The sequence below is a fragment of the Bacillus rossius genome, chromosome 5 (genome assembly GCF_032445375.1).
Source record: "Bacillus rossius redtenbacheri isolate Brsri chromosome 5, Brsri_v3, whole genome shotgun sequence".
In the NCBI taxonomy this organism is placed as follows: Eukaryota; Metazoa; Arthropoda; class Insecta; order Phasmatodea; family Bacillidae; genus Bacillus; species Bacillus rossius.
In genome coordinates, this window is record NC_086333.1 from 77242355 (window position 1) to 77264232 (window position 21878).

At 41.7% G+C, this 21878-nt stretch overlaps 1 protein-coding gene across 1 annotated transcript in view; it reads right to left on the reverse strand.

The window, feature by feature from the left end:
• The window catches only part of LOC134532042 (glypican-5), a 415253-nt gene that overhangs the window by 392590 nt on the left and 785 nt on the right, over positions 1-21878 (reverse strand). The window lies entirely within an intron of this gene.

The window sequence follows — 21878 nt, forward strand, 5'->3', positions numbered from 1 at the left end:
CCAGCTGAAAGTTAAAAACATTGTAGCATCGTCTTTTGTTTCGTGATCTGATGGGTAGAGGCCTGAAAAATTCGCGGATTCATTTCGTGAAACGCTGCAATTCAAATAATTATCCCTTAGTGCTGCTTCCGACAGTGGTCCACTGTTAATCTGGAGTAATGAGGGCCAATTAGAGACCCTCACTCATAGAAGTGTCGAATCACAGGCCACCCAGTCGAGACGACTCACAAGTCAGCAGCCAATGAACAGGTGGCATTTGCCCGAGTGTGTAGAGTGTAGCGGAGTCTATCCTGGAGGTCACTGAACCCGCGAATTATTCCGGTCTCTAACAATAACCTTGCAGGTGGAAAATTAATGTTCGTCTTCTGTGCGTTCGCGCTTCATTAGCTAGCGGCGTGCATATTTCGCGAAAAAGATCCCGAGACCAGCTGAAAGTTAAAAACATTGTAGCATCGTCTTTTTGTTTCGTGATGGGGTGAGTTTATTTCAGGTGCATGTCTACTGTTAGAACACCAATAACGGTAATTAAAAGTCGTTATAACAGCCGTATGAAACCCGAAACTGTCATTTATTAAATTTAAATAAGAATAAGGACAAACAGCTCATGTCTTCGAAGTACAGTGTTTAGTCGCGTAATGTGAAATGCTATGATGCACGGGGGGAACTGCCCAGAACTGCAGCGTGGCGGTACCCCGACAGTTCCTGACCCCATTACGTAGTTGAAACACGATAAAAAACAAAAGAGCAACTGTAAGCGGAGTCCCAGACGGCGGACGTTATTCCTGGCGACAGACGGTCCTCAGCTTGCCTCAGCGCGGCTTTGTCCGCGCGACGCACCTACAAACGGCGGCACGGCCCTTTGAAGAGGCTCGGAGGTGAGGAACTAGACCACGAGAAACACCCTGCTTTCAGTTTATTATTAGAGCACGTGACGAATTTACTAATTATAACACCAACAACCATCCTGCACGAGTGTGAACCCACTATTACTGTCATTTTCCTTTATTTTTGGTTGTGATATTATTTCTTTTTCACTTATTTTATTAAGTAATTTTATTTGTAATTTAATAATTTTGGCTAGTGGATCTATTTATCAATATAGGTATTATTTTAATTAATTGTTTTTTCTTTGTTATATTATTTATTACTTTTTCAGTTAGTTATTTTATTATTTTTTTTAAAGCTAGTCTTATTCCTACAATATTTTTGATTTTTGGTTGGTGATATCAACCTGTACGTCTTCAGGCTGGTATATATATATATATTTATTTTAATTTTATACTTTATTTTCTTCTCTTCTGATGCTTGTTTCTATTTTGTATGTTTATAATTATTTTGATAGATTATCATTTAGTTTATTTTTTGAGGTAAATTATTTTTATTTTATTTATTTTTTATTTTTTAAATAAATATTTCTAAATTTGTACATTTACATGAAAAAAAACTGAATCACTACAAAATAGTAGTAATACAAGGTTGTGTTCTCCCAGTGCCTCCAATAGTTTTAAGTTATTTGTAAACCGTTCTATGAATACTTTCTCGGTATCAACTGCGCAAATATATCAGCATAATAAAAAAAAAGAACGTCCGATGATTGAATATATAATCTTTTCAATGGTTTAAAAAAAAATTTGCTAAATGAAAAGAAATAAAAATATAAAATCATGAGACAATTTTCGTAAGAAATATTCAGTATTATTACGAAAAAAGGAATTTAATATATGAAACAATAATCATAGCCATTTGTTGTCTAAAGTTACAATATCTATCTTGCAGTATTACGAACTATTTCTTGGCAGCTAGTTTCCAAACGAATCTTTTGTAAAATTATAGAACAGTTTTCTCTGTGTAGGAGACAGGCGCGCTCGCCCCGGATGTACCCCCGAAGGAAGACAGCAACATCAAAAATAAAAAGCAAAAGAAAAAAATGTTACGGGGAAAAGCGAGGGAGAATGCTTGATAAGCGGCTTTGCTAAGCTGAAGCATCAATTTAAAATAAAAGTAATTTGTAACGGAAATAAAGAGCCTCACTAAAGCATTTAACTAAAATAACGAGCATTACAAACGATTGAAATAGGTTGAAACGTGGCTATAAAACTAGAAAGAAAGAAAAAGTAGAATTTTTCCAAACCAGTTATATATGTGAGCTGAAATTTAGTAATCATTCGCCAAAATTTTAAGCCTGACTACTAGGAGCAGGCATTTTTCGCGAATAAATCTGAATGCATTTTAGACTTCAACAAGGTATACCCGCACCAGAGGTTTCTTCCTTGTCATTGGCGGCCGTCTGCGAGAGAAGTCGTTGCCTTTTTTGACCGAATCACTCAGGAGGCGTTTGCTTCCCCGCTGAATTACTGCGATTGGTTTGCTGACAGTAGACACGGTACCTGAGAGAAACTCACCCAATCACGAAACACAGTCGATGCTACAGTGTTTTAACTTATAACTAATCTCGGAATCTTTTCGCGAAATATGCACGACCCTGCGGGATTTATAGACACACGGAAATTTCGCGCATTCATTTAGTCGCAAGCTAGAATGCAAACCTTCACACTCTCGCACTGTGTTCATGATTGGCCCGCAGTTGTTTGGACACGCCCCTCCGAGACCGTGAGCCAACGACGCCCAGCTAGGAGAGAAGCAGGCGAATCAAGTAGTGCCGATTAACAAGGATAAACATGCCCTCGCTAATAAATCAACCAATGGGAAAGGGAACATGGGTTGAGCACACCTATTACCTTACATTATACTCTGAAGCCAGACGAATCTGCGAAATTTCCCGGTCTCTAGTGATTTACAATAACATCCACAGAGTACGCGAGAGTTCCGGACGTGTGTGCTCGCGTCGCGTCGATGCGAGATGATCGTCACGAGATCACAGCCACGACTGTCGGGTCGTCTCCTGGTTGGACAGTGACCTTCGCTCGCCAGGGAACGGGGTCGAAGCACGCCCGGACCAGCTCGTGGAACGAGACCACTCCTCAACCCCAGCGGCGCCATGACTCGGCGAGACGCGAGCACACATCTCGATCCTCCATCCTCAGCGCAGATCTGCGACAGTCGGGTCGTTACCACAACGCCGAAATACCATAACGCAGAATGCCAAATTGACCGTAACGCCGACAGCTAGAAAACTGCTGTGTACCACAACGCCGAAATATGTTGCTGCGGGGAGGGGGCGCCACTGGAGCAAAATGAAAAACAACTGAACGAATTTGTGTGTTTTTCTTAAATGTATCTTAACGCCGAAATACCACAAAATAACCTAACCTAGGCTAGCCTAACCTAGCCTAACCTAACCTAACCTTTGTGGCAGTCCTGCAATGACATTTTTCGGCGTTAATGTATTTCGGCGTTGTGCTACACAGCAGTTTTCTAGCTGTCGGCGTTGTAGTCAATTTGGCATTCGGCGTTATGGTTTTCGGCGTTATTCTACGTTTGGCGTTGTGGTATTTCAGCGTTTTGGTGCGTCCCCGCGATAGTCCATCCAAAAACACCAGGCGGGCCAACAACGCAGGTGTACGCAACCAGACTCTGCGATCTTCTTTCCTTCTGCAGTCCTGCAGCCACTGGAAGGTTACAACCACAGTCCAAAACCGCACAAGGCCGTTTTCGGGAGTTTCTTCTCTCGGGCGATGGTTAAAACCAGGGACTAATTAGCGGATAAGCAGGTCTTTGCTCGGTCCGTGGACATCAGGTGATAATATCTCTTCGTGTGCGGTTTTTTCCGCGGGAACAGGAGAGCGGGCAAGAGGAACGGCTCCGCTTGGCTTCTGGCTTACTTAAATTAAACCACGAAGGAAGCAACTGGGGGGAAAGGGGTTTACGAAGACCACTTCGCGGCGAGCTAATAATTAATACGAGAGCGACCCCTGGGGGGCGAACTAGAACTTTGAGCGGGGCGTCTCCCCAAAGCTCTGCTTCCCCTTTCCTTATCCCCCCCTTTAGGGGTTCATGGGCCATAAACCCCAGCCTCCCCGAAGGGCAATCCAGCCCGGCCGACAACTGTCTGGTTGAAAATGGAGCGAGAGAGTGAGAAGGTCCAGCTTTCCCCGGCATGCCATGAGAACTATCACCCCTGTGGGTCTTACGGACCAACGAACAGAACGTGCAATACATTTGATTTTACGTCAAATGGCCTTAAAAGCTGTGGAACAAACAAATTTTCTTGCTAAACTTATACATCGTCACATATTTGGTGAGATATTTCCCCCCCCCCCCCCTGGGATTTATACACTGACTCAACGAATAAATGTTCAATCATGAAAAATAAAAAAAAAGTAGTCGACACTGCTACTGCGGCAGCTAATTCTAGCGGCGGGTGCGCAAACTACGTGTGATTCGCGCCCAGAAATGTAGTTAAAAACACAATTTATAACGGTCGGGATTAATTTTAAAGACGTCTACGTTAAATCTTTCGTGTCCCGAGTTTCGCATTATAATTAATTGCACATATTTCCAACACGAGAACACGAGAGAATTTTCTCCTTACCGAGGTTTGATGTGACACACATCTCCTGACGAGTACTGAAGGGGACTCGCGCTCACGTGTTATTTTTTTTTTGTTTTGTTTTGTTTTCTCCCCGTCCCAACCCGCTCAAAAACCCTGGTCGCATTAAAACTTCATCCCGCTTCGCTACCGCGACGCCGCGAGCGACGGCCGGGACAATCAATTCCCTTTTTTTTATTATTGGCCGGGAGCTCTGCACAACCCCCCAACCCTCCGCGGGAACAACTAAAAGCCAATGGGAACGTGGAGACCGGGGGTCCCCCCCCCCCGGCCCATGCTAATTGCGGCGATGAAATATGGAACGGTCCTCCGCGGCCCGTCGGCCCGTAGTCCCTTCCTCCTCGTCCGGAGAGGCGTGCCTCCCCCCCCCCCCCCCCCCACAACCGCACCGCGAGCACACACTCGCGTGCGCCACGCATGGCCTCGCCTGGCCCCAGCCCCACTCCTGCCGGCGAACTACATCTTGCACTGCTATCACACCGGACATCCAAATTAGCACCAACGTCATCATCCCACCGTACTCCCTGAATGACGTCATTAATAATCGTAATAAGTACACATCATCAATGTCATAATGCGATAGGCTCATAGAGACTGGATGATACAGAGTGGATTGGAGAGTTTCTTGAAAAGTACAAAACACAAATCTGCAATGGCTTTTACGCTGAAGTACTTGCACCTTCCTTCAATGTATGGGGCGTGGCTGCGTCTCTGGATAGAGTGCTTGTATGCTGTACACTGCCCATATGTTGAGAAGTTGACTGTGTTTGTGCAGTAAGATATCAGCCAATGGGAAAAGCAATCGTGGGTGAAGTATAAATAACACTGTGAATTTTAGCCTGACACCATATGAATACGCGATATTTCCGGGTATATAGTGACAAATACAAAATTACCATAAAAATATTTTCCAGTTATACATTTTAATAGTATCAACTTTAACAGTTTTTGAGTTTTGGATCAAGGTCACAATTAAAGAGTAACTCAAACTGTTTTAGATAAGGGCTTTGCTTTGTTGTCTTCTGGTTTACAGCGCCACCTACGCAGAAAATGGCGACTCCTGAGCGTAAAGGGTTTTGTGTTCTATAATTTGCTAAGAGTGAACATGTAACTTCAGTTCAATGTGCGTTTCGTTTAAAGTTTAATTGTCGAAGTCCCTGACTGCTGGATTGGTCGTAATGTTCGAGACGACATAGCTCATTACCTCTCCACATTCACCTGACATAGCATGCGATTTTTTTTCTTCGGGGCTTTATAAAAGATCGCACCTACGTGCCGCAACTACCTAATGTTTTGCCAGAGTTGAGACACAGAATTCAAGAGGCTATTGCTTCCATTACTCCGGACGTGTTGGGTGTGTGTGCCGTTCAACTAAAGGTGCACTATTGAACTTTTGTAAGAAAAACTACGTTAGTTTACCTTCATTTTGAAGTACGATTTTTGACGTGACAACGTCTAATAAATCGATGAACGCCGGCTGCACGCACGAAAAAGTGTGTCCCGTTACGCACAATGTTCCGTTACGCTAGGTCCCGTTACGCTCATTGTTCCGTTACGTTGTGTTCCGTTACGCTGTCGGCGAGTGCAGTAATAATAGGTTATATAACAATTCACTAAAAAATTATGGTGATTCATATAATTGATGATAGATATTTGATTACAGTTTATTTATATGAAAACTTGTTCATAATTATATTTAAACTTTATAGCTAAACGCCAGTTTTTAAAATTAATTACAAGTCATCATCACGTGAACTGTTTCGTCGACTGTTTATAAAGTGAAGTGAAAAGTTAATGTGGTTTTCATTGCTTATTACAACAACAATTTCGGCAATAAAGGTTAATTATTCTTGCATTTTAAAAATCTGATTACTAGTATAATTTCAAGTATTTATTCTTTTATTATTAAAATAAAAATGATTCAATTTTATTCATAAAAGTATGCAATCATTTCATCAATGTTTTGTTATGACGTCACGTTAAACTATCGTCCGTAAACCGACTGTACAGACAACCAATTTTTTTTAAAATAGTCTAATTTTAACTGTTATAATATACCATTGAAACCGGGTCACTCTTTTATGGACGGACATCCTGTAAAGTTGGGGAGTCCAAAATGTGACCGTGTGACGCGGCTGCTGTCGCCAGCCGGAAGCTGGGCCTGCCGTTGCAGAACAGCAACACGCGCAGAAGCGAAACAAGCCTTTTTTTTCTCTCAGCGAATAAAATCTGAACGATCAATGGACCGCAATGTGGCATGCCATGCGCCGGCGTTTTTCCTTTCTCTGTGATTGGCGGCCGTCTGCAAGATGAGCCTGGCCATTCAGGACCCGTTTGCTTCCGCACTGATTGGCTGTGATTCGTGTGACAATAGAAACTCGGCCAACAACGAAACACAGACACCACTCTACAGTGTTTAAACATACACATAGTCTCGGGGGATATTTTCGCGAAAAAAACATACTTATGATAAGTGAGTTTGATTATCACACAAAATATTTCGAACCATTATAATTTTCAAAACAATGTAATTTCTTACCACGTTGAGTTTGGAAGAAAAACATTTAACGTTGAGCGGTTATGCAGGATGTCTATGAATCCCTGGTAAACCAATTTCAGGAACCTTTAATGAAATTTCTTGATTTTTTTTTTTATAAAATTGGATAATTTTTTAATGTAAAATAAGCAAAACTCAACATAATATGAAATATATGTAAATGCTATTCTCATGAAAGTGCCGATTTTTAAATTAGGAATCTTAAAACCTTTTCGGAGATAATTTCCACGTGATTTAGGACAGTTTTTTTTTAACTATTTATATATATATATATATCGAGCGATTATAAACTGAAGTGAAGCGCAAAAAAAAAAACACAATGTAAGTTACGAAAAAAAACTACTGGAAACTGAAGTTTCGTGTCTTTCAACAGCGTTACTGTTTATTTCAGGATTTTTTTCGTAACATTTGTGATCAGTCTTTCAGTTCCTTGGCTTTTTCGTGGCGAATCATGGATGTTCTATGACTGGAGACCGAAATAATTCGCGTGTTAATTGATCTCCAGGATAGGCTACACAGACCTTTGTATATTCGAGAAAATGTCACCTGTTCATTGGCTGCTGACTTAAAAAAAAAAAAATCCTTGCTAAATTTTCTTACGTTCCTACAGATGAAATGTGGGCCGATCATAGAAGTAGCACGCCGAAGGTATACATGGCTTTGAATTTTTCAGTATCATAAAATTTATTCGCTAATTATTTCCAGTCTCAATGCGTTAAGTGGATAAGTTATTATTTTCTACCTCGAAATATTGACAATTGACTTTTCAGCAACATTGCACGGCGGGCTAAAAATAAAATGATTAATTATTTTTTGTCAAAGACAGGCGTGCGATCTGCTTCGAGTCGAAGTCTTGGGAGAACAAAACTAAGGAACTGATAAATAACATCATGCAAAACATGTTAACTAATTTGCAGAAGCACTTACTAGATAACGCCACTCACAAGGTTATGTAAAAAATTACCGGTATCGTATCAGCTCTTAATCAGCTAATGGGAGAACAAAGCTTTTACAAATGCATGAGCAGAATATACATTTTCTTTTCTTTAACTCTCTTATATACAGATAGCACAGTTTGTTGTCCAGGTGTAGCAAAGAAACAATAACAGTGAGTGCATTACAGGCTTTACTTACCATTAGTGACTAGAATGATTCGTGAGCTTACAGACTTCCAGGATAGAATCCAAATTCTTGTGTAAACTCCGACAAATGCCGCCTGTTCATTGGCTGCTGACTTGTGAGACGTGTCGACTGGCCAGATTGTGATTGGATGATTCTTTGGCCCAAAAGTTTCCGGATAAACAGAGCCTATCCATAGTCTTTAAGAGCGAGCCTATAGAAACAAATCTAGAACATCTAAAAGCCTCTAAGAGCCAATCTAGAACGTTTACTCTAGAGTCTATAATAGCACAATTAAGTAGCTTAATTTTAGCCCGTAGCAAAATTAATCACCCATTTTTTTTCCAACTACGAACTTGTCATTAGAGACGGGAAAATTCACGGATACATTTCGCGATACACTAAATTTAAAATGCTTAATATCTGTGAACTGCTTATGCTGCCGGCTCACAGTTAATCTTGAGATATTTTGGCCAATGAGAAGCCTTCAACTAATCAAGTATGGAATCAAAGGTTACCCAGTTGAGAAGTCTTTTATAAGTCAGCAGCCAATGAATTACGTGTATCCAGAGGATTGCTGAATCTATTCTGCACGTCATTAAACCCTCGAATTTTTTCGGTCTTTAATTATCATTAGGGGCATGCACTTTTCGCGAAAAGATTCCGAGACTGGGTGAAAGTTAAAACACTGTAGATTGTCTGCGTTATTTGGCGAGTTTCTTTCAGGTATATGTCTAATGTCAGTACAACCAATCACAGTAACTCAGTGCGGGAAGCAAACGCGTCCTGAGTGGCTCGGTCAAACAAGGCAACGACTTCTCTCGCAGACGGCCACCAATCATAAGGAAGAAACCGCTGGTGCGGGTATACCTTATTGCTGTCCAATAGGCGTCCAGATTTTTTTCCCCGCGAATAATACCTGCCCCTACTTATAACTAGAGACCTGCAAAATTCGCGGATTCATTCGGTGATAGGCTAGAATTCAAACACATATACCTCTTAGATAATTTTGCTATTGGCTTACTGTTCATCTGGACGAATCTCAACCAGTTATAAACCCTCAACCAAAGAAGGTTCGAATCACAATCATATCAGCTGAGACGACTTACAAGTCGGCAGCCAATGAACTCGCGTTATTTGCCCGAGTGTACAGGGGTATGAGCAGTTTATCCTGGTCATCGAAACCGCAAATTTTGCAGGTCTCTACTTATAAGTAGGGGCAGGTATTATTCGCGAATTCATTTCGCGATAGGCTAAAATACAAATAGTTATACCTCAGTGCTGCCTCTGCTATTGGCTTACAACTCACCTGAATGACTCTGGGCCAATGAGAAACACCCGACCAAAGCTTTATCAAATCACAGGCTGCTACGTTGGGATGTCTCACAAGACAGCAGCCAATGAGTGGGTGGCATTTGACCGAGTGTATGTAGAACTATGGAGTTCATCCTGCAGGTCATTGAACCCGCGAATTTTTCCGGTCCCTACTTATAAGTCAGCAGCCAATGAATACGTGTATCCAGAGGATTGCTGATTCTATTTTGTACGTCATTAAACCCACGAATTTTTTTCGGTATTTACTTATCATCCCTATACTTAAATCTAAAATGTCCCAGAGGACACGCGGAAAGGAAGTATGGTGGCGAATGCAAAGAAAAATGTATAATACCTAATGTCAAAATCACCGTCTAGAGACCGGCAAAATTCGCGCTTTCGATAACCTCTAGGATAGACTCCACAACCCCCTACACACTCAGGCAAATGCCACCTGCTCATTAGCTATTGACTCGTGACACCTGTCAACTGGTACGCTTGCGATTCGATACTCTTTTGGTTGAAGGTTTTCCATTGGCTCAAAGTCCTCCAGATAAACTGTAAGCCAATCGCAGAAGCAATATATAAAGGTACAGTTGTTTGGATTCTAGCATATCGTGAAATGAATACGCGAATACGTATCACCGGGTCAAGCCTTACTGTACACCGCACACAGAGCTGTGTTGCCGCACGGTTGGCAACCCCTGGCCCCGGGGAGACGACCAGGTTGGCAGTCCTGCAGAGGGACGCGGTCAGTACCGCGAGGCGCAAGCGGCTGGAAATAAACCCCGCGCGGCGCCGCAGGGCGAGGCATTTCGCTGGATCGGCGCGCTATTCCCGTCCAGCGGCAGGAGGGGGAGGGAGAACAAAGAGAGGGGAGAGAGGAGGGGCAGTTCACTGACACTGACCACGCCGCCGCTGCTCCTGCAGCCGCTGCCAACCTCGCGGAGACGAATGCCCGTGGCAGGTACCAACTTACCCGCGTTTACGAAGGCCACGTTTGAAAAAGAAGTGTTCCGAAAACTTTCAATAACGCACACGTTACAACAAACATCATGTTTTACATTACGTTAATTTCTCACACTGTGAAAAAAAAAAAAAAAAACGTAACACGTTTAAAATGTCTGCAAATATATTTAACAATAGAGTTTGAGGGGTAGTTGTATTATAAGAATGGCTTCGAATTTCCTTAAATCAAATAAATTTGAACTGATAACCTCTAATATGTTCTTTTTTAAATCATGCTACACTATCAAATTTTATTTTTGATCTGAACTATTTCAAACTTTTTCTGTTTGATCTCATTTTGAAATTAAATAACGTACCACAATTTTTGAACTTGTTATGCTATTTGTGCCTTTATAAAATATATTAAACGTACATGCATTAATTTAACTCACAATATCGTTCGTTAACACAATAAAAGTTACAGTTATAGAAACACGATATACCGTTTTTGCATTAAAAAATTATTTAGCATACGACATTCATAACCTCTTTAATCGCATATGTGTAGAGACCGGGAAAATTCGTGGATTCAATTACCTCTAGGATAGCCTCCATTATCCTCTGCATTTCTCAAGCAAACACGTGTTTTCATTCCGTGCTAACTTGTGAGGCGTCTCCAGTAGGTAGCTTGTGATTCGTTGATTCTTTGGCCGATAATATCTCATTGGCCCAAAGAGCTCAAGTTAAACTGCGAGCCAATAGCAAAACCAACAGAATTGTACACGTGTTTGGATTTCAGACTATCACGAAATTAATCCACGTATTTTTCCGGTCTCTACCTATGTGTGTTCTTACAGTCATTTTAAAGATTCGTTGCGACAGAAACGGGCGTCAATTCCTTTTTCGAGAGGCAATATTTTGAAAGGCGGATTACATCCAAAATATTTTAGAATCTGTCCTTTATGCAAAATAATTGATGGAAACTCACGTCTTTTAACTTGTCGGACAAACAGTGCTGCGCCAGTGACGTAATTTGGGAGGTGTTACTGACGTGAGAGCGACGGTTGAGCTGGCCAGTGCTCGGCGCCACCTCGTGGTTGGTCTGCTCGTGCGACGCGCGCAGGCTGGTCAAGGAGTGGGGGGAGGCTGACGTCACGGCCTCGAGGCCAGACGTGGGTCGTAAAACTGCCTCGCCGAGACGCGGGTACCTGGCCGCGCACTGGGACGCATTCTCACAGTTCAGCGAGCTACAAGAACACATTCTGACGTGATAACGTCTTATAAATAGAGACCTGCAAAATTCGCGGATTCATTGACCTCTAGGATAGACTCCACAGTCCTTTAAATACTCGCGGAAATGACACCTGTTCATTGGCTACTGACGCGTGAGACGTCTCAACTAGGCTGTCCGTAATTCGGCACTTTCTTGGTTTAGTGTTTCCCATTGGCTCACAGTTCCCCGGATAAAATGTGGGCCAGTCGCAGAAGCGGTATGAAGGTATAGTTGTTTTGATGCTAGCCTATCGCGAAATGAATCCGCGAATTTTGCATGTCTCTACTTATAAATCGATGAACGCCGGCTGCACGCACGAAAAAATAGTCACGTTCCGCCTGAGCCGAGCGTGCAAGAACCAGGACAACCACCGTGCGAGAAAATCTTCTGTAATATCAAACAGGTTAAGGAGGGCTTTTTAAATAATTGTTCGTGATTATAGTTTAACTAATTATTTAAATTAAATTTGCAAAGAAAACTGTAAATAATATTTGAAAATTAAAAAGTGAGCAATTTTTCATCAATGTTTTCTTATGACGTTATTACGTAAAATTATCGTCCGTAAACCGACTTTACAGACAACCCCCCCCCCCTTTTTTTTTGATAGACCTGTTTCTGCGGGGTATGGAATACCCATCACAGTAGAGAACACATTCTTGAGAACACATTGAATACCCATCACAGTAGAGAACACATTCTTGAGAACACATTTTTAAGACATCTGGTGACCGTTCGGCGCTTCTTCGGAAGTCTGAAATATTTTGATTAATTTTTTCTTCTTCTTCAAATGAAAGGCAGATCCTGACACTATGTACCACTGCTCAAAGATTGTATGTCCTAGTACGTGTTTAGACACGGCTACTCCCAGTTTGCATATTCAGTGGTCAAAAATCGAGCCGTATTTGGGTCATTTTAGGCTCTCATTACTGTTGAAAATGAAATCTGGCCTTAGAGGGGCGTTTTAGAAGGTCACCTTCCTAACTGCGCCCCTATTGAAGGCTGTGAGATTGCATTCGAAGCAGCAGTATTTGAGTATTACAGAACATAAATTTCTGAGTGCCTAGAATGCTGCAGGACTTATATAACATTTAAGGTCTTTAGTATGCATGACACCCAGATAGGGGCATGCAAATTTCGCGAAAAGATTTCGAGACTAGATGAAAATTAAAACACTATAGCATCGTCTGTGTTTCGTGATTGGGTGAGTTTCTTTCAGGTACATATCGAGTGTTACAACACCAATCACAGTAATTCAGTGCGGAAGCAAAAGCGTCCTGAGTGACTCGGTCAAACAAGGCAACGACTTCTCTCGCAGACGGCCGCCAATCACAAAGAAGAAACCACAGGTGCGGGTATACCTTGTTTCAGTCTAATAAGTGTTCAGATCTTTTCGCGAAAATTGCCTGCCCCTACACCAGTGGCGGATTCATAGGGGGGGGGGGCGCAGGGGGCGCCTCCCCCCCTTGACCAGGGCAGCCCAGCACCAAGCATAGTTCATGACAAGGGGAGGGCGCGCACCCGGCCGCCGATGTTATACAATACACATTCATACACATGTCTTGGAAACAGTTTGAATAAAGTTTTATTAAGCTTTGCATGTGACTTGATTTGTTTTACACCAATAGCTCAAGATGTCTATTAGCGGCGGGAAAGAGAAATATTATATTCCAGAATCTTTAGTTTTTCTGTAGTGTGTGCACAATTGGCCATTTTAACTACATATAGCACAAAATTATGCACCAACAACAGCAAATATTCGGGCGAGACGTAAATGAAACGGATAGAGCTTAGAAAAAGATCTCTGGCTGCATCCAAGCAACCAAGGTGACGTAACAAGGGAGTGTGTGGAAGAGGTAGACCTGCGCCCCCCCCCCCTTGAGATTTTTCTGTATCCGCCACTGCCCTACACCCAGACTAATTGAAAAGCGTGTAATCGCTCTAATTCTGCGTTCATCATGCTATAGTTTAAAAATGCCCACTTGTTAATCATAATGCAGAACTTCCCAATAGCAGCCGTGCATTCATCACGCCAGGGCGACCACACTGCGGTCACACAGCTTCAGCTGCACGTTCACTTCACATAACGCCATGCGTAGAGACCGGAAAAATTCGCGAATTCATTTCGCGATAGGCTAAAATACAAATAGTTATACCTCAGTGGTGCCTCTGCTATTGGCTCACAACTTACCTGGATGACGCTGGGCCATTGAGAAACACCCGACCAAAGCTTTATCGAATCACAGGCTGCTACGTTGGGACGTCTCACAAGACAGCAGCTAATGAGTGGGTGATATTTGACCGAGTGTACGTAGAACTATGGAGTTCATCCTGGAGGTCATTGAACCGGCGAATTTTTCGTGTTTCTAGTAACATTGCACTTTTTTAATAAAAAAAAAACTATGTTAGTTTACATTCGACGTCATGTATGATTTGTTATAAATAGTCTACATTAAAATGTTGTAACATACCACTCATCGAAACTGGGACATTCTTCTATGGACAGCCCTGTACTTGCAGGCTGCCAAGGTAAACGAGCGGGTCTTTACGACCGTAGAGCGGCCTTGCGAATGTTTGGCACGCCACGCCACGTGCACAGACGAGGGCCGACGGCGACAGACGCGCAAGCACGGTGCAGGCACAGTGGCCAGCGGCGAGTGCGGCGTATTGATTGCTCCGGCAACACAGAGCTCGCACCCAAGTGACGCGCCTGGCCGTCAGCTGTCGTCAGCGGCAGGTCCATCCCCCCTCTCCCCCTCCCCCGGCCGTGAGTGGTTGACCCTTCACGACTCTTCCGATTGCAACTAGCGCGCCGAGTTTAATTATTTCAGTTCCTCGCCATCACTTTTTAAATTAAGAGTCCAGCCTTACCCGGGCACACACACGCATTGTACAGACAACCATCAACATGAGATTCGAAAACTGCAACAGATATCAGAGTAGGTGTCTGTTTAAGAAAAAGCAGTTAAAAATAAACTAGAGACCTGCAAAATTCGCGGATTCATTCGGTGATAGGCTAGAATTCAAACACACATACCTCTTAGATAATTTTGCTATTGGCTTACTGTTTTCATCTTAAAGAATCTCAACCAATTATAAACCCTCAACCAAAGAAGGACCGAATCACAAGACAAACCAGCTGAGACGGCTTACAAGTCAACAACCAATGAACTTGCGTTCTTTGTCGAGTGTACAGGAGAATGTGCAGTCTATCCTGAAGGCCATCGAAACCGCGAATTTTGCAGGTCTCTAACAATAACACACGGGCGGATGGGTATTTCTGTCTCCGTATTCCGTTTTTGTACTCTTATTTTCAGAAGAGTGGGAACGGCCAAAGCTGGAGTCACGACACGACGGACACGACACACCCAGCAGCCAATGAGATGCAAGGTCGCTGTGACGTCAACACGACAATATACGCGCCCCGACGCCCCGCAAGGAATATTTATCTATTTCTAATATCGTCGTGTCGTGCCACACGACGGAAACCAAACGGAAACCTTACAAAACTGTAAACTTCAAAAATATTTATCTACTTGGTAAATCTTTAAGATTAAAAAAAAATTAGTTTCGTGCGTAAGTACACTTTCACGTTTATAATAGGCCTTCGTGTGTTTACTTAAATGATTGTATTTATGTTCAATACTATTACTGTACATTGACGAAGATCTGATTTAAGAATGGAATTGTTCAGCGAATGCTGAGATAGCATGTTCATTTTCTCTTCTACGCGGTTTTTAGAGCATTCTATACTGCACATTTATAAACGCATTTGGCTTGAAAAGATTTCCGACAGCCAAAATAGTGTTTTTGTCGTGTTATTGTTGTCGTTGTATTGTGACACGCGTCTTTTCAGAATAATTTCCAGGCATGAAACATCCGTTACACATTCTTGAAAGCACTTCGAGGGTCATGCATTACTCTTATCTTAATTTCTTCGCCGTATAGTGTTGCGGCCACCACTCAAATCTCATTCGCTCTATGCGCGACGAGAAGCCGGTCCACAGCCTTGCGTTTAGAGGTCACACCGCGCTAGAAGCAGCAGCGAGCGTCGCCCTTATAGCCCCGCCACACCGACACAAAAATCCACCCGCGACTAGATCAAACCCCTGCAAAATTTATTCCAATAACTCTCTTGCGTTGGTTGTTGGGTCGATTAGTAAATGCGTAAAAAAGGTTCGCGCAAAGTGAACATAATCATGAACACCCCCGACTTTTTTTTTACCGTTAATAGATAACATTTAGTAAATATCTGTTGTGAAAATTTGAAACAAAGCAAGATAGCTATCGTAATAACGGAATAATTAACAAACTTGATAAATCGATCGATCGAGGTTATTACTTTATGAAATACAAACAAACCCCCCCCCCCCCCCACCCGAATCATCCATTGACCTGACACCGACTGCTGATCCAGGGGGGGGGGGGGGAGGATTGCGATTACATTTCGCGACAAGCTGTGTCAAAAAAAAAAAAAAAACTACGTTTGAGGTCTCGGGCCAATGAGCAGTCCTCAACAAGATAACTCACGCGAAGAGCCAATGAGCAGGGGATATTCGCACGATGATGTACACGGTACATGACTGCGGAGTCTGTAATAGAGACCATTGAACCAAGTTTTTTAATTTAAATTACAGTCCCTATAGTTATTGCTGAAAACATCTGCATTTCGTGAAAATGAAAAGGATCACGATATTCGTTTGAACACAGAGAAGCTCCTTTTTTACATCCCTGATTGGTGGAATTATTTTTTTGAGAGTATGAAAATATTTCCAAGCGAATGCCGGACATCCAAAGGTACAGAAACTTCATTTACTTTGAGCGCATGGACCTAGATCCCCGCTAAGAGGGGGGAAGGGGCGGTACGTAATCCCACGGGGGGGGGGGGGACCCATTAGCAATCATACAGATAGTCCGCTCCTGCTTCAATTTATGCAGAAAAACCCTCAAACATAATTCCCTGACATCTGGTCTCGACAGTTTTTCTCTGACCAAAACATGTAACATTTCCATTGAAAACAACCAATATAAATATGTTCGCTGCTACTTAAAACTGACACAGTCACGACGTACTTTTAAGGATTCTCCAATTTCGTGACAAATCTGTTTACACACAAAAAAAAACGCACAAAGTGACTAACACAAAGTGATGCGCTTCTTACACTTCAAAGATCCACCACATGCCAACACGCCAGGGTATAAACATACTCGGCCCCCCGGCCCCGCAGCAAAGACTGATCCCAGAATGCATCGCGACACAGCTGATGAGTTCGCGATACGCCGTGGGCCTTGTGCCCCTTTCGGACGAGGCGGTCTGGTTGGTTGATTCAACCAAGCTGGTTGACTGCCGCGTGAACGACTCTTTCTGGGCTGGTTCCACAGCAGGCGACTTTTGGAAATCAACTTAACGATGTTAGAACCCGAGGAAGCAAGAGGACTTTCTTGTGCTTGCTCTCCTGCAGGAAGAGAAGATAAAAAAAAAAAAGGAGGAAACCCAGTCGAAGAAAAGTGAGTGTGGGTTCATCAGTTCCGGAAAAGGAAGCTTTCTCACTACTATATCCACAACCACTTGGCCACGAGAATATGAATATAAGTACATTATCAATCACAACTACGTAGATAAACTGCTACAACATGTCATGGTAAGATACATAGAATGAATGTGTACATAAACATTTCTACATTTGAAAGTTAAGCAAGAAACTGAAACTAAAACATTCAATATTCTTCTTAGTTCACGAGAAAGTTATAAATATTAAAATTAAAAGAACAGATGAAAAATTTTTTTTAACTGCAATGTCTAAAGCCGAGATATTGTTAGTATTAATATGAATCAAAAATCTATTTACAATTTTAAAAGCCCATAATAACTATACGTTTCCTTGTGATACCTCTTTGTAGACATTTAGCCATGCCTGTATAGCATCAGCTATAGACTGCTTTTATTTACTTTGAAAAAAACTACAAAAATAAACAAATTAATTTTTAACTTGGTATATAAAATATAAGGTTTTTAAATATATCGGAAAATAATTGTATATTTCAAGAACAAAATAGGTAATTGAGGTAAATTTCGCTTTATTTTGTGTTTTGCCTTGCCATTTCGGTGTTAATGTGGTGTAGTGACATCCATTTCGGTGTTGGAGGTGTATGACTTCCTTTCCGGTGTTTAACATCAAACGCTTCTATAGCTATTCGCCATATACTCTTGCCTCTTACCTATTGGCCACCCGCCAGTGACTGCGTGAGAGGGGGGGGGGGGGAATCATCTGCATCGCTACACTCCTCGATACCCGTCCTTTCGACTAGTGGAATCAACTAGTCGCCTCGCACGGAAATGGTCTTAATCTGATCATTTCGTATGAATTCCCCGTCCTCGCATTCTGCCCTGCGTCAGACTACGTCCTATTACCGCGGAGCTGCGTAGGCGCTAGGCCAATGGGGTGGCGGTATGTCTGTCAGCATTATGTAATTTATCCTTACATAATTTTTTAGTCACAACAGATGTCAGTGGTATGTAAAATTACGTAAAAGTTCATTACCTAGCCATGACTTAGCCGTGATGTCAGACCTAGGTCATGTGTTCACTAGGCAATGCACAGTATACACAAATTAAATATTTCACATGGTCAATTTTAACTTCACTAACTGCTACTACGGCATGTCGGTGACGCGAACTCACAAGATTTTACCCATCCAAAAAGAGTCCAACACGCACATGATACAGTCGAGTATATATAACGTATTAGTGTATATATGCGTATACATGTACACAGGCCGCTGCGCGTCGCCAGTCTGGCGCAACACGTCACTAGCATGTCACGGTGACGCGAACCCATATTTTGACCCTACCAAAAATCGCTCAACGCGGCTTAGAAAGTTTTCACTTAAAAAATACTTGATTTAAACCATGGTTTAAATCAGCCAACCCTGCCTGCCACCTAATAAATTTATGCATCCAGCAGTTTCCGAGCATTCAGCAGTTTCCGAACATCCTGTATAATCAATTTTTCCCCCTTCTGATATTTAATCACATGTCCTAAAGTTACCTTACGTAATGAATTAGCATATCACATAACACCACTGGGTCTCGACACGTTTATGTTTCAAATATTAAACTTTGAAATGTTATCGCGAAATAGCAAAAAAAACCTAATTTAAAACGCAATAATTTTCAAATATGTTGGAGGTTATAATTTTATGCATTCGCAGCTACGCAAAATTTAATCTCGGAGAGAAAAGAAAAAAAAAGTGGGGGAGGGGGAGATAGAACCTCTTTTCCCACTGTTTTCTTCAAATTCTCTTTTTATTGGTAGGAATAATTTTCTTTTTTGGGCCTGGGAAGGGGGGGGGGTCACATTCCAACAAATCCTCCTCCTGTCCATCGCGTACTTCCAGGAAGTTAAAGCTTGGCATGCTTTTGACGGACGGACGGGGAATTATTCGGTCGTTCCGATGGTCTGTAGCCCTGCACGTCACCTGATTGACGGACGATCGGAAAACGGATAAATCCCGCTTCATTTATTGCCATTGGTTCCAATCACTGAAGCAGAAGAAACACAGAAACGTTGAAGTGCGGCTTGGGGATGAAACATACCGTGAAATACTAGGGTGTAGGTATATTAATCTGGATCCAAATGGCTTAAAACGGCAATGGTGCTGCCTTCGTCTAAATTACACAGCTAAAAATTGTTGAGGTCTGACTCACGCATACACGGCATGTTTTAACCAGAGATTATGTCGCAATGCTAGCGACTGTTGGCTAACGACGAGCTGGAATCTGGGCCACGGCGCATAAGGTCGAGAGACGTTGGCGATGTTTACTCGCCGTGATTTATGCACTCGTCGTCTGTTCTCTGTTCACTGAACAGTAAACATTCACACCATAAACGTGTAAAAAAAAGGTTGTAATTTTTCATTGCGTAAATATGTGGGTCCCTTATCAGAGACGCGTTACAAGATTTCTTTTTTGAAATCCAACCAAATATCTCAAGTCATAATGTGTACACAGGGTTGTAGAATTTGATGGGAGAGGGGGGGGGGGGAGAAGGAAGAAGAGGTTCAGTATACAACACGCTACTAACAGCTGACAGTCATGACCGCAAGAAGTGCATGTTAGTCATTATATGTGTCGAGTGGGGATTTACGCAACTACATCAACATATTATGTGAATTCGAACACTGCCGACGATCACCTTCTACTTACATTTTATCAAACGAAATTTTACTTGTTCATTTTTACTTTCCACGTGTCGTAACGTCTACTACTTTAGAAGTTATAATAAGTAGTTACGCACCTTTTAAGCCATTACAGAGACTAATCTGGAGGGATATTTCTTCTAAAATATTTTAAATTACACACTTTTCAAGGTTTTCGAAATACATTTTACGTATATAATGAACTAAACTTATACGAAAAGAATAAGTTACAAAAAATATTACGATATATACATATATCTACATTAAGTGAATAATATATAATTTCACAAGTCCTTTAAGTGTCGAAAATGTTTTAAAAATTCGCGGTTTCAATGACCTCCAGGATAGACTTCACGAACCCCTACAAACTCAGGAAAATGCCACACGATCATTGGCTATTGACTCGTGGGACCTGTCAAATGGGATGCTTCCGATTCGAACGTCTTTCATTAGCTAAAAAAAAAAAAATTAAGACAAACTGTGAGCCAATCACAGATGCAACACGAAGGGACATGTGTTTGGATTCTAGCATAGTGCGAAATGGATCCGCGAATTATTCCGGTCTCGATAAATAAATAGTGGCCAACATTAAAGTTCCAACCCTCGTATAAACACAGTCATTGTATTCAAGTGTAAATTACCGTGGGTTCATAGTATCATGGTACCCTATTATTTATATATTTAAAATTTTCAAATTTTATATATGTTTTACTATTCTATGTAAAAATAAAATATTTACTTAATTTTTAGAAGGCCTATTTCAAACAATGTGCACATCCAGTTACAGAGAGCCGCTTATTACAAAATAAAACGCACGTCATAGCACCGCAAAGGAAGTTGATATACACCATAATAGCACCGTAATGCAAGTTATATAACGGAAGTAGTATCAATTAATTTAAATCTTTTAATGTTTGTAATTCAAGGAACGTGTTTCCGGACAAAGAAATTGTACCAAAGTGTATGGATCAGAAAAATTAATTTAATTTGTTTTATTGTGCATCTCTTAATGAATCTCTTTTAAATCAAAAATTCTTGCTAGTTTATGTTTTAAATGTATGTTTAGAATTAATTTATTATACTTTATTTTATTGAAAAATGTAGCATATACATTTTACCACTATTTTAGTGGAGTAATAAGTATTACAAAAAGCTTCAATAAAAATAAAAAAAACAATAACGAAATCTTCTGTTGTAAAAACGAAGTTAATCTAAAAATAAAACATAAAAATCTTGTCTACTAATTACGTATAATATTATGGTCGTCGCATGGTAGTAGATCAGAGGAATAAACACATTCCTCTTTATCTGCACAGCACAGAATCAAACACAACTGTTCATGTCACAACTAACATTCACTGTCTCAGCTTGCGGATTCACTTGTAAACTGAAGCTCTTTATCGGGTCGGGACTATTATCAGGTGTGCCAGATAACGTACGCAAGAACGACACAACTTGTATCCAGACCAAACAAGGAAACTGTATAGCGCGAGGCACGGGCAGAGCCATTCGGGGAACACGCCAGGTTCCATTCCCGTACGAGTTGAAGAGGCAGAGGACACAGGAGACACTCAGGCTAGGCAAGTGAGTAATCTATGGCAGAGCTAATGGCTATTCGCTGACGAATCCTCTCGCTGGTTTTAAACTAGGCGTAGTTCAGCCAGGGGCGGATCCATAGGGAAGGAATGAGAGCACGTGCCTCACCCCCCCCCCCAAAAAAGTAATAAACAGGAATTATACTGGGTCCGTAACACCCGGTGTCCCCCCCCCCCTGGCATAGTCATGGATCCGCCAATGAGCACAGTGCCAATTAACGCTGTCTGATCACGCTCGCCACTACCGCGAATTCTAACATTGTCTACTTTTCTCGCTAGACACACTTGTAATAGGAGAGTTGAGTTCATGGCGTGAAACTGGTCCATTTATGGCTCGAAGAACAGTTGAAAGATGAAATTAATAAA